The 13,520-nt window shown below is 42.9% G+C and overlaps 1 protein-coding gene across 7 annotated transcripts in view; it reads left to right on the top strand.

Moving 5' to 3' along the window:
- DLGAP1 (DLG associated protein 1) overlaps nt 1–13,520 on the top strand; it is a 759,376-nt gene that overhangs the window by 95,615 nt on the left and 650,241 nt on the right. The window lies entirely within an intron of this gene.

Genomic DNA, 13,520 nt, shown 5'->3' with positions numbered 1-13,520 from the left:
CAGGTGTCCTTGTAATTTTATGTTTATTTTTAGGCTTACCCTAGTCCCACCCAAAACACACCCATTCCACAGTCTTTTGCCATATGCACATTTTTGAGTCTTAGACATAATATATGCAAACCATTTAGGTTCAACCACAGAAAGATGCTAATCAAATGCATTACCCTTAAAGTCATGGATCCAAAATGTTAAGAAAAGCTAATTTTCATGTCAGGGGTCCAAATCAAAATTGAGATAATGAGTCTTGTGAACCTGCCTAGACAGATAGGAAAAATGCTTGAGTACCTGAATATAAACCACTTAGGCTATAAGTGATATATAAATACAAAATAAAACATCCTGGGAGTGTAATCCTATAACTTGGCCAGAGTGTACTTAGTGCAAATTCTATAATTTGGCCATGGGATGCTTAATGCCAGTTCTATAAGGGCACACCATAGCATTTAGCTGCTACTTTACAGAATAGCACCTAGTGCACTTATGTGTGAATATGCCAATTAGGAGACATCTTTGATGCATATATGTCATGCCTTGTTCTAGTTATTTATCCAGATTCATATAGAACCTCAGCGACACCACACAAAGCTTTATGTGTCCACTCTTCATTGGTTCTTATTTGTATTTTAGCCATAAGTTTATTAGTTTAAGTTTCAAGTTTATTAGTTTTTAATATCCCGATCATAAAACAAATATCTGACCGGTTAACAATAAAATTTAAAATAGAATAGAAAGAACTAGTTGATGGTGTATTAGAAAAGTTAGAGAAAACGTATAAAACATGTACTGACAAACCTGACCGTGGGGAAGAATAGGGAGGAAGGGAAAAGTTACATAATATTAGAAGAAATGTGATAGAGGGAAGGGGTAGAACATGAGGGATAAGGGTGCATGGTATAAAAGGTATGCGCTGAAGTAAAGGTTGGTTTTGGGAAAAAAAGATAAATAAGTAAACAAAGTATAGATTAAGATTTGTCGAAAGCATCTTGAAATAAGAAAGTTTTAAGATTAGTCTTAAAGCTGTTTCTATTTTAATGTATATTCTTATTAGTAATTAATTTAGTACTTAGCTTGTGGATGCATACGAAGGGATTTATGCAGCCAACATGTTTCACCTGATTGCTTTATCAAGGCTTCCCCTTTTTCGTATCCACCTTCCCGTATGTTATCAAGCATATGTAGCCCATGTGCAAGGTGCCAAGTAATGAGTGTAACTTATACAATAGCAGTTATGTGCATTATACTTCCAGAACGGTCCTTATCTACTAAAAAAGAGAGTAGAAGATGGTTTCTACATTATGACATTTTCTGTAGCTAAATTTGTTTGGTGAGGAAGCAAGAATAAAATCAGAAATTAAGTAGGGCCTGCAGTATGTCATCAGGAAATGTGCTGGCTAGAGGGATCTTTTTTCTAAGATAATTATCAGTCATTCTATTCCATGTTTCTTTATTGGTTACTGATAGACATCATTATCTAATAATGCCAGCTAATTTTCTGACATCAAAAGTGACATCAGATGTTAAAGGACATAGAAACATAGAAACATAGAAGATGACAGCAGCAGAAAAGGGCTACAGCCCATCAAGTCTGCCCACTCTGCTTACCCACCCCATGTCTATGCCCTAATGACCCAATTTCCTTATCTTGACCCTCGTAGGGATCCCACATGGGTATCCCATTTATTCTTAAAGTCTGGCACACTGTCTGCCTCGATCACCTGCACTGGAAGCTTGTTCCAATGATCAACCACTCTCTCTGTGAAGAAATACTTTCTGGTATCGCCATGAAATTTTCCGCCCCTGAGTTTGAGCCAGTGGCGTACCAAGGGGGGGGGGGGGCAGGGGGGAGGTCCGCCCCGGGTGCCAGCCCTAAGGGGGTGCTCCCGGCCTTGCCGTTCATTCCCTCCTCACCCCCGAAGGACCGCTCGCCCCACTGACCTTCCTGCACCACCTATGCAGCAGCCCGCAACAGGATCGCGACCTCAGCGATCCCTGAACTGCTTGGGCGCTGCTTCCTGCGCCGCGGTCCCGCCCCTCCTCTGACGTCAGAGGAGGGGCGGGACCGCGGCGCAGGAAGCAGCGCCTAGCAGCGCAGGGATCGCTGACGTCGCGATCCTGCTGCGGCTGCTTCATAGGTGGTGCGGGGAGGCCAGGGGGGAGAGCAGTCCTTCGGGGTGGGTCGGGGCATCAAGCCTTCAGGGTGGGGCAGGCGGGCAGGCAGGCAGGCTTTCAAGGGGGATGGGGGTGATAGGCAGGCAGGCAGGCCTTCAAGGGGTGGGGGACAGGCAGGCCTTCAAGGGGGGAGGCAGGCCTTCAAGGGGGGGGTGTAGACCTTCAAGGGGTGCAGGCCTTCAAGGGGGGGCAGGCAGGCCTTCAAGGGGGGGACAGGCCTACAAGGGGTGGGACAGGCCTACAAGGGGGTGGGACAGACCTTCAAGGGGGGGACGCAGGCCTTCAGGGGGGTGCAGACCTTCAAGGGGGTGCAGGCCTTCAAGGGGGGGGACAGGCAGGCAGGCCTTCAAGGGGGGGACAGGCCTTCGGGGGGGTACAGGCCTTCGGGGGGGTTGCAGACCTTCAAGGGGGTGCAGGCCTTCAAGGGGGGGACAGGCCTTCAAAGGGGGGGACAGGCAGGTAGGCAGGCCTTCAAGGGGGGGACAGGCCTTCAAGGGGGGACAGGCCTACAAGGGGGTGGGACAGGCCTTCAAGGGGGGTGCAGGCCTTCAAGAGAGGACAGGCCTTTTGGGGGGACCCTGGTTTAGAAGTACACAGAGGGAAGGGGGTGTTCAAAGAGGCGTGCATATGCCAAACTTTGGGGGGGGGAAAGAAATAATGGGTCTGAAAATAGAGGAGAGGAAGAGAGATGATGGACCATGAGATTTAGGGAGGGAGGGAAGGAACAGAAAGGGAAGAGAAATTGGACACAAGGGATGGTGTGGAGGAGGGATAGAGATACTGGATAGGAGGGTAATTGGGAAAAGAAAGGGAGAGATGGTGGACTCTGGGGTGGTGGGGAAGGAGGGAGAGATGCCGGATGAAAGGGTAGTTAAGAAAAGGTGGATCTGTGGAGGGAGATGAAAAAAAGGAAAGATACCAGACTTCCGGGGAGGGAAGGGAAATGGAAAGGGAGGACAGAGTTGGCAGATGGATGGTTAGCAAGAAGAAAAAAGGAGACCCTGGCAAGCAAGTTATCAGAAGAAAACCAGAGCCTTGGACCAACAAGATTTGAAATATAACCAGACAACAAAAGGTAGAAAAATTAATTCTATTTTCTGTTTTGTGATTACAATATGTAAGATTTGAAATGTGTATCCTGCCAGAGCTGGTGTTGGACTGCAAACGTGAGCTAGGATTTAGCAGAGAGAGGAAAAGTCCTTTTTGTTTCATTATTTTATTTACACCACAGCGCCAGTGTGGTTAGGAGAAGCCAAAGGGGGTGAAAAAGCTATAAAACCCAACAGGAGTTTTGAAAAAAATCACCCAACGGCGCAGGAAAATTCAATAGGCTGAATCAAATCAAAATTTTTTTTCCTGAATCTGGCAGCATTAGTTTGCGCTACTGTCTTAGACTTTAGGACCTGGGATTGGGGAGAGATGGCATCCTCAGTACTTTATAATGCAAGTGAAACGAGGATTTGGTCAGACTTTTGAAGGGTCTGCAGAAAAAAAATATTGTATAGGCCGGGGACATGAGACAGCAGGAAATGGGAACTTTTCTTCCTTCTATTTTTGTGAATGGAAAGGCTGAGGATGTCAGAGAGTTCAGTTAAAATATGTGCTTTATAAGAAAATATAATAATGTGTTTTATAAAGTTTATAGCATAGCTGGCCTACCCAGTGAGGTGTTCCTAGTGGTGGTGGTGGCACGTGTCAATGTGTTGAGAGGAAGAGGTGGTCTGGGAAATTCTGCTGAGCAAACTCCGGGCCCATTTCCACCCCCCAGTTAGTCCACTCCACTCAACTCAACTGGTTCACACACTGAGTGGGTCTTTGGGTGTTGTTTTGGGATCTCTTCCAGTGGTTTATCAGTATCTCCTTCTGGTCCAAGGAAGGAAATTTTATTATCCTTAGCATTGACCTACAGAATATGTTTGTAACAGCGCTGCTTGTGTGGCATTAGGCTATGTAGTGATCGAAAGAAAAAAACAGACCTTTGCACATTTTTGCACTATATGGTGGGTGTATGAGGAGATTCATATTTCCTGCACAACTAAGTCCATGTGAAGTTACCTTGTGCTGTATTTGACATCTAGCAAGGTCTCTGTTTGAAAGGAAAGATCTAAACTTAAAAATGAAGTGGCCAGAAGTTATGGTAAAAGCAGATAGTGTAGCTGGTTTTAAGAAAGATTTGGACAAATTCCTGGAGGAAAAGTCCATAATCTGTTATTAAGACATGGGGGAAGTGTCTGCTTGCCCTGGATCGGTAGCATGGAATGTTGCTACTCTTTGGGTTTTGACCAGGTATTAGTGTCCTGGATTGGCTACCATGAGAATGGGCTACTGGGCATGATGGACCATTGGTCTGACCCAGTTAGGTTATTCTTATGTTATGTTCTCATCTTTAGGGGCCTTTGTTTTCACTTCTTATTTTAATGTATTTTTTTCTGAGAACTTATCAGTGTTTTTATAATGGGAACAAAAGTGGAAGAGAATTAATGTGTGTGGGATGAGGGGGTAACTAATTTCTTCAGCTAAATAATTCAATCCACCTCAACCAGACATAGGAGAACTCACGCACCTTTCACACACACTCCAACCAAAAACATCAAAAGAAAAAAACTGTTTGACAACCTCCTAGCCATTTGAGCTGCAACACTCTACCCCCAGCTCTATAACCTATTGACCTCGACCACAAACTACAAAACCTTCAAAAAAGAAATAAAAACCCTTCTATTCAAAAAAACACATAAAACCGAACTAACACAATCATAACTGTCCCAAGCATCACCTGCAACTACTCCATATGTACTTCTGATGTCATGACAATTCAGACATAATTTATGTTATGTTATGTTTGGAATATAAAAAAATTTTCACTGCCTGTTTCTATTCTGTCAGATTCAAAATGAGGACTGGAATCAGTTAGGTCATGGAATGAAGCCCTCAGTAACCTGTGGGTGCTGTATGGAAATAACACCAAACTAATACAGGTAGGTACTTTTTCATTCATCGGGCTTCAAACCGCATATATTTTTTTAATTTATTTTTCAATGCTTATAAAACTTATTTAATGATTATCAAAAACTTTAAAATATAAAGGTTTGCTCTTATATTTAAAGCGACACTTATCTTTTAAGCGAGTCGCTTATCAGCTGTGCTCAGACTATCGGACCGACGGGACCCGTTTCGCCACTCGGGCTTCATCTAGGGTCAATATAGTCGAGCGCTCACAGCGTAATCCGGTTTTACAGATTCAAAATACGCCATATTTTGAATCTGTAAAACCGGATTACGCTGTGAGCGCTCGACTATATTGACCCTAGATGAAGCCCGAGTGGCGAAACGGGTCCCGTCGGTCCGATAGTCTGAGCACAGCTGATAAGCGACTCGCTTAAAAGATAAGTGTCGCTTTAAATATAAGAGCAAACCTTTATATTTTAAAGTTTTTGATAATCATTAAATAAGTTTTATAAGCATTGAAAAATAAATTAAAAAAATATATGCGGTTTGAAGCCCGATGAATGAAAAAGTACCTACCTGTATTAGTTTGGTGTTATTTCCATACAGCACCCACAGGTTACTGAGGGCTTCATTCCATGACCTAACTGATTCCAGTCCTCATTTTGAATCTGACTGTGTGTACTCAAAGGACTGATTACCATTTCTGTTCAGTACTGTTTCTATTCTGACCATTTATTCCGTTTCATGGTCATTACAAAAAATATTTTTTTACATGGGGGGGTGTCAAAAAATGATGGGCCCCGGGTGCCACATACCCTAGGTACACCACTGGTTTGAGTGGGTGCCCTATTGTGGCCGAGGGTCCATTGAGGAAGAAAATATCATCTTCCACTTCGACACATCCCGTGAGGTACTTAAATGTTTCGATCATGTCTCCCCTCTCCCTACGTTCCTCAAGAGTGTATAGCTGCAATTTGTTCAGTCTCTCTTCGTACGAGAGACCCTTGAGCCCCGAGATCACCCTGGTGGCCGTCCGCTGAACCGATTCAATTCTGCGCACATCTTTACTGTAATGTGGCCTCCAGAATTGCACACAGTACTCCAGATGAGGTCTCACCATGGCCCTGTACAACGACATTATGACTTCAGGCTTTCGGCTGACGAAACTTCTATTGATACAACCCAATATCTGCCTTGCCTTAGATGAAGCCTTCTCCAATTGATTGGCAGTTTTCATGTCTGCACTGATGATTACTCCTAAATCTCGTTCTGCTGAAGTCCTAGTTAAAGTTTCTCCGTTCAAGAAGTACGTGTTCTCAGCTTTTGTTTTCCTTTATATGCTAAGGTTAGTGAGTGTGTAAAACTGGATTTCTACCAGTAGAATGAACAGAGATAAACAGGCTGTCTCATTTTTACATTGGTTACTCTTATCACCAGAAAATACAGGGTGGGCCAAAAGTATTTATTAATTATTTCTTTTTTTATTTTACAGGTGTCACAAATAACATTTGTGTTAAGTTTTTGTATCAGTTACAGTTTTGCTTTTAACATACTAACATAGTAGATGACGGCAGATAAAGACCCGAATGGTCCATCCAGTCTGCCCAACCTGATTCAATTTAAATTTTTTTTTTTTTTTTTCTTCTTAGCTATTTCTGGGCAAGAATCCAAAGCTTTACCCGGTACTGTGCTTGGGTTTCAACTGCCGAAATCTCTGTTAAGACTTACTCCAGCCCATCTACACCCTCCCAGCCATTGAAGCCCTCCCCTGCCCATCCTCCACCAAACGGCCATACACAGACACAGACCGTGCATGGCCGTTTGGTGGAGGATGGGCAGGGGAGGGCTTCAATGGCTGGGAGGGTGTAGATGGGCTGGAGTAAGTCTTAACAGAGATTTCGGCAGTTGGAACCCAAGCACAGTACCGGGTAAAGCTTTGGATTCTTGCCCAGAATAGCTAAGAAGAAGAAAAAAAAAAAAAAAAAATTTAAATTGAATCAGGTTGGGCAGACTGGATGGACCATTCGGGTCTTTATCTGCCGTCATCTACTATGTTACTATGTTAAAAGCAAAACTGTAACTGATACAAAAACTTCACACAAATGTTATTTGTGACACCGGTAAATAAAAAAAGAAATAATTAATAAATACTTTTGGCCCACCCTGTATTTTCTGGTGATAAGAGTAACAAATGTAAAAATGAGACAGCCTGTTTATCTCTGTTCATTCTACTGGTAGAAATCCAGTTTTACACACTCACTAACCATAGCATATAAAGGAAAACAAAAGCTGAGAACACGTACTTCTTGAACGGAGAAACTTTAACTAGGACTTCAGCAGAACGAGATTTAGGAGTAATCATCAGTGCAGACATGAAAACTGCCAATCAATTGGAGAAGGCTTCATCTAAGGCAAGGCAGATATTGGGTTGTATCAATAGAAGTTTCGTCAGCCGAAAGCCTGAAGTCATAATGTCATTGTACAGGGCCATGGTGAGACCTCATCTGGAGTACTGTGTGCAATTCTGGAGGCCACATTACAGTAAAGATGTGCGCAGAATTGAATCGGTTCAGCGGACGGCCACCAGGATGATCTCGGGGCTCAAGGGTCTCTCGTACGAAGAGAGACTGAACAAATTGCAGCTCTACACTCTCGAGGAACGTTCAGTAATGTATTATTCCTGTACAATAAAAAGAAATAATGAATAAATACTGCATACCTACTTTTGGCCCACCCTGTATATTTTAGGCATGTAGCAGTGCATGCATAATATTAACCAAAATGATTTTTAAAAAAAATATTATTTTTATTTAAATCAATAAAATAACAGTAACAGGACAGGAAAAACCAAGAAGCGAACAGGGAAACCAGATTTAAACTGCTGTCAGGTAAGATTTGCATCTTTGTGAATGATATCAAAATCTGCGATAGAGTAGACACCCCTGATGGTGTGAATAACTTGAGGAAGGACTTAGTGAAGCCTGAAGAATGGTCTGAAATTTTGGCAGCTAGGATTTAATGCTAAGAAATGCAAGGTCATGCATTTGGGCTGCAAAAACCCCAGAGAAAAGTACATTTTATGGGGTGAAGAACTTTTGTGCACGAAAGAGAAGTGGGACTTGGGAGTGATTGTATATGATGATCTTAAGGTGATCAAACAAATTGAAAAGGTGACAGCGAAAGCTAGAAGGATGCTAGGGTACAGTTGGAGAGGTATGGTCAGTAGAAAAAAGGAGGTATTGATGCTCCTGTATAAGACTCTGGTGAGACTTCATTTAGAATATTGTGTGCAACTCTAGAGACCGGTCCAGAGGAAAGCTACTACTGTGTTTCCCTGAAAATAAGACCTACCCCAAAAATAAGCCCTAGCATCATTTTTGGGGTAGGTCTTAATATAAACCCTACCCTAAAAATAAGCCCTGGTCCTGAGATTCGCCAGCAACTCTTAAACCTGCCCCTCCCCCCCCCACCGCGCAGCTGAACTCCTGCTGACCCTCCATCCTTCCCTCCCCGCCGACTGCGAGCGAGCCCTACCTTTAACCGTAGCAGCATCAGGCCGGCAGCACTCTAAACATGCTGCTTAGCCTTGTCTTTCGGGGATGTCATCAGTAACACTGCAGAATGAAATCCCTTACGGACAAGGCCAAGCAGCCTGTTTAGAGTGCTGTCGGCTTGACGCTTCTTTGGTTGAAGGTGGGGCTCGCTCACAGTCAGCAAGGATGAAGGCTGGAGGGTCAGCAGGGGTTCGGCTGCGCGGTGGGGGCAGGGGGGTGCTCAAGGGTTTTGTACAAGGGATGGGAGTGAAGGATAGAAGTTGGGCAAACTTCTGCTGTACAGGGGGATGAGAGGAAGGGAAGAGAAAGGAAAGAGGAAGAATTGGGGTGAAGGAGAGGAAGGGAGAGATGATCATGTGCATACCCCAAAAATAAGACCTAGTGCCTTTTTGGGCTCCAAATGAATATAAGACACTGTCTTATTTTTGGGGAAACATGGTAAAATGGTCAATGGTCTTCATCATAAGATGTATGAGGACAAGCTAGATCTCAATATGTACACTTTGGAGGAAAGGTGGGAGAATGGAGATATGATAGAGACGTTTAAATATCTACGTGACATAAATGTGTATGAGGCAAATTGCTTTCATTTGATAGGAAGCTCTGAAATGAGAGGATGGAGAAAAGACTGTGTCTGAGTTCAAGAAAGTGTGGGCCAAGCCTGTGGAATCTCTTTGGGTGAGGAGAAGATAGTGGATGCTGTGGATGGGCAATGTGGCCTTTATCTGCCATCATGCTTCTATGGGGTCATTTTATAAAGCCATGCTAAAAAGTGGCCTGTGCTATGAGTAGCTTGTGGGTTTCCCACGTGTGGAGACCCCTTTTTCCATTTGTGCAATAATGACCACACACTAATCTTCCCATTAGCGTGTGGCCAGTAGCATGTTAGCCCTTAACTACATCTATTTTGTAGGCATTAAGGGCACATGCTAATTGTTCAGAATGTGGGGATGTAGCTTCAATAATTGATTAGCGCTGGACATGCCTACTCTCCACCTCCAAACATGCCTTCAGCACTAAAAAAGAAAAATTAATTTTTTTTTAGCATATGGGAAACATTCATGGGTGCCAAAACTACCATGGTAGGCCTGAGTGCACCCTGCGATAGTGGGTTTTTAATCTATGGTAAGCACACGTTAATGCTTAACACAGCATAGTAAAATGACCCCCGTTGTAGCCTGTGCATTGAAAAATTAATCGCATTCTCCTTTGGTATGATTGAACCAGGACTTCTAGACATGCAAAGATGAGGAAGAGCGCACATGTTGTCTACCAAACTATTGACTAGGATGGAACAAAAAGTTTACCCTACACAATATGTGACCATTATATGAATCAATACTCATCTCGTACATTTACATTGGGGAGAAATTAAGCAATCAGAGTCCCCTAGTAGTTTTTTGTCTGATTATGCAAGGAGTAATCATTTTCAGCATGCTGCAAAGGACTTTTGCAAGATTTTTAATTTGGTAAAGGTCATACATTGTCTCCCTATGGACAGTCTGTTAGGGTGATAAATTGCTATTTCTTTTTTGTCTCTGATGGCACAGTGAGTATCTATATATTTGGTTCAGTGCTGCCAGTCTCTAATCTTGCTCCCATTATGTCATTATAAATCACTCTAATAGTGTCTTAATTACTTTTTGGTACACAGAAGCTTTTCCTTATGTGAGAAACTGAAGAAAAAGACACACTAGGCACATGAAAATTGGATGATACAACCAGCTTAATATTCAGTGGCATGTTGATTTCATTGGGGCTGTGCCTCTAATTGATGCCACTGAAAATCCATGGTAAAGTGAAAAGGATATGTGTTTAAGTTTATCCTTACTGTTTGTATGGCACCACTTAAATGGAAGAAGTTATCCATTTAGGGTTCAAATAATACTCCTTAGATCAGGCTTGTCCAAACCATGGCCCTGGGGCCAGAACCCCCATGTGTTTTTTTGCTGGCCCTTAGAAGCTTAGTAAGCCATATGGTGCTTATAGCAAGATTCATAGGAGCTAAATTTTGAAAATGATTGGGAGTGTTGAACCCAAAACTCACAACAAATGTCCCCCCCACTCAGCAAAGAAAAATAAAATACATCTGGTAGTGAATGACCAGCCTGTATCTAAATGTCAGGAGCAGGTAATGTGAACAAATCAAAAGCTAGGGTATAAGAAATTTCTCCCCCCCCCCCTGTAGCTTGTCAGCATCATACACTCTCTTTCTCATGCTCTCTCTCCATTTAGGCCATCTAAAGCACTTTTCTTCATCATGTCCCTCAGCCCATCATCTATACCAGACATGGGCAACTCCGATCCTTGAGGGCCGGAATCCAATTGGGTTTTCAGGATTTCCCCAATGAATATGCATGAGATTTATTTGCATGCACTGCTTTCAATGCATATTCATTGGGGAAATCCTGAAAACCCAATTGGATTCCGTCCCTTGAGGACTGGAGTTGCCCATGTCTGATCTATACCAATGGTTCCCAACCCTGACCACCAGCCAGTCAGGTTTTCAGGATAGCCCTAATGAATATGCATGGGGCAGTTCTTCATGCATTATATGCAAATCTTCTTGCATTATATGCAAATCTCTCTCATGCATATTCATTAGGGCTATCCTGAAAACCTGATTGACTGTTGGTCCTCCAGGACAGGGTTGGGAACCATTGATCTATACCAGGGGTGTCAAAGTTCCTCCTCGAGGGCCGCAATCTAGTCGGATTTTCAGGGTTTCCCCAATAAATATGCATGAGATCTATTTGCATGCACTGCTTTCAATGCTTATTCATTAGGGAAATCCTGAAAACCTGACTGGATTGCGGCCCTTGAGGAGGGACTATGACACTCCTGATCTATACCATGCTTTTTTCCTTCTATTTTTTTTTTTCATTTTCCCTTAATTTCTTCCTTGTCTTCTTTCTCTCCCTCCCTGCTCTCTCTACACTTTTTAATTTTTTCTCCTTTTATACAAGCATAATTTGATGTTTTATATTTGGGAGCAGGGAGTTTTATAGCTCTTTCTGCTCCACTCCCTAAATCTTTTTCTAGCCTGTTCTGCTTCTCATTTCCCCTTGACCAGACTTTTATTTCCCTACACTCCTCAGCAAACTCCAGTGCAGTTTTCCTTAACCAGTTGCTGTTCAGTTCAGGTTTAGCTCATCCATCCCTTCATGGCTTCCCACTTCCACTCTTTTCTACAAGTGAGACTTCCTTGGTAGGTTTAACACATCCTCAATTTGTGACTTCCTATTGACCAAAGGCATGGGTCATTTCCCTGCTCTGCTCTCCATGGCTTCAGGCACATTCCTGTTTTCTGGGATTGCTTCTCCATCCTCTTTTGCACTGCTGCACTTCCCCTGGAACTCATAGATTCCAGATAAATAACCACTCTCTGCTTGTACATGAGATTCTTTGCCATATGCTCACCCTGAGCTCTGGAAATCCTGAAAAATCACAGTTTGAAACCTCAGAGATTGCATGTCAAAAAGGAAAACATATTCCATCAGCCCAGGGCATAAATGTACAATATGCATATATACACACGCCATTATGTTTGGGCTGTCTACATCAGTGTTCTTCAACCTTTTTATACCCGGACCGGCAGAAAAAAAAGAATTATTTTGTGGACCGGCAAACTACTAGGACTAAAATTTAAAAACCCCGTTTCCACCCCATCTCTGCGAGCTCGGTCCCCACAAATCATCTGATCCCATCCACACAAGCCTCAGTTATGCTTTTATATTGAATGTATTTTATTAAAGTATAAAAAGAAACAATATTCTGTACAATTGTCATTTTATAAATACAAATAATTCAGAGCAAGGATCAACAAAACCCCTGTCTCCCCTACCCTTCACATATATCCCCTCTACTATCAAGAAAACTGAACAAGCCAAATTATTACAGAATGCTACACAGAAATATAATGCTAACAGAATACTGCAGTCACACATGACAGGAATAGTTTTAGGGGAGTACAACTAATGCAACTGCCCCCTGGTCAGAGAGCGCCCTAAGCCAGCTGGAAGCTAAAGAAGCACTGCCTGGGTTTTGCAGTCCCCAGTTATATCTAACACCAGCTTTAGCAGGATATATATTTCAAATCTGATATATTCTAATCACAAAATAGAAATAAAATTATTTTTTTCTACCTTTTGTCGTCTCTGGTTTCTGCTTTCAATCTTCTTTTCACTTTCTTCCTTCCAGCTTCTACCCTCTCTGTCTCTTCAATCCAGCATCTGCCCCTTCCATCCACTGTCTGTCCTCTCCCCCTTCCATATGGTATCTGTCTTCTTTCTATGCCCCTCTCCCCTTTCCATCCAGCTTGTGCCCCCTCTCTCCTTTTTTGCCTCCTGAGGTCTCTGATCTCTGTATTTCCTCTGAATATCTACTTATTGTATTTCGCTGAATGTCCAGCACTCTTGATTGTAAACCGCCTAGAAGTCACAAGATTGTGGCGGTATAGAAGAATAAAGTTATTATTATTTTACATGATTCATTCCAGCTTCACTACTCTCTTCATTTTTATCTCTCCTACACCAGATCTATCATTGTTGTCCCTCTCTGCTTATTTTTCTGCTGACCCCTTCCTATCATCAATCTCTCTACTTTCTCATGCCTGTGTCTCCCCTTCCCCTCCTCTAATCTCTCTGCCAGCTGTTTCCTTCCTTTTTCCATTCTCCCTTCCCTCCTCCTCCTGTCCAGCAGTAACTCTCTTCCCTTCCTCCCCTCCCAGCAGCATCTCTCCTCCCTCTCCAGTAGCAGCTGTCCCTTTTTTTCCCTTGCCCACAAGCTTCCCTCCATGTCCAGTAGCAGCTGTCCCTTTTTTTCCTTTGCCTAGCAGCTTCCCAAACTCCT

This window comes from Geotrypetes seraphini, chromosome 2, assembly GCF_902459505.1.
Source record: "Geotrypetes seraphini chromosome 2, aGeoSer1.1, whole genome shotgun sequence".
Lineage (NCBI taxonomy): Eukaryota > Metazoa > Chordata > Amphibia > Gymnophiona > Dermophiidae > Geotrypetes > Geotrypetes seraphini.
Note: the sequence above shows the minus strand (reverse complement) of the source record. Positions and strands in the feature narration are given on the sequence as shown.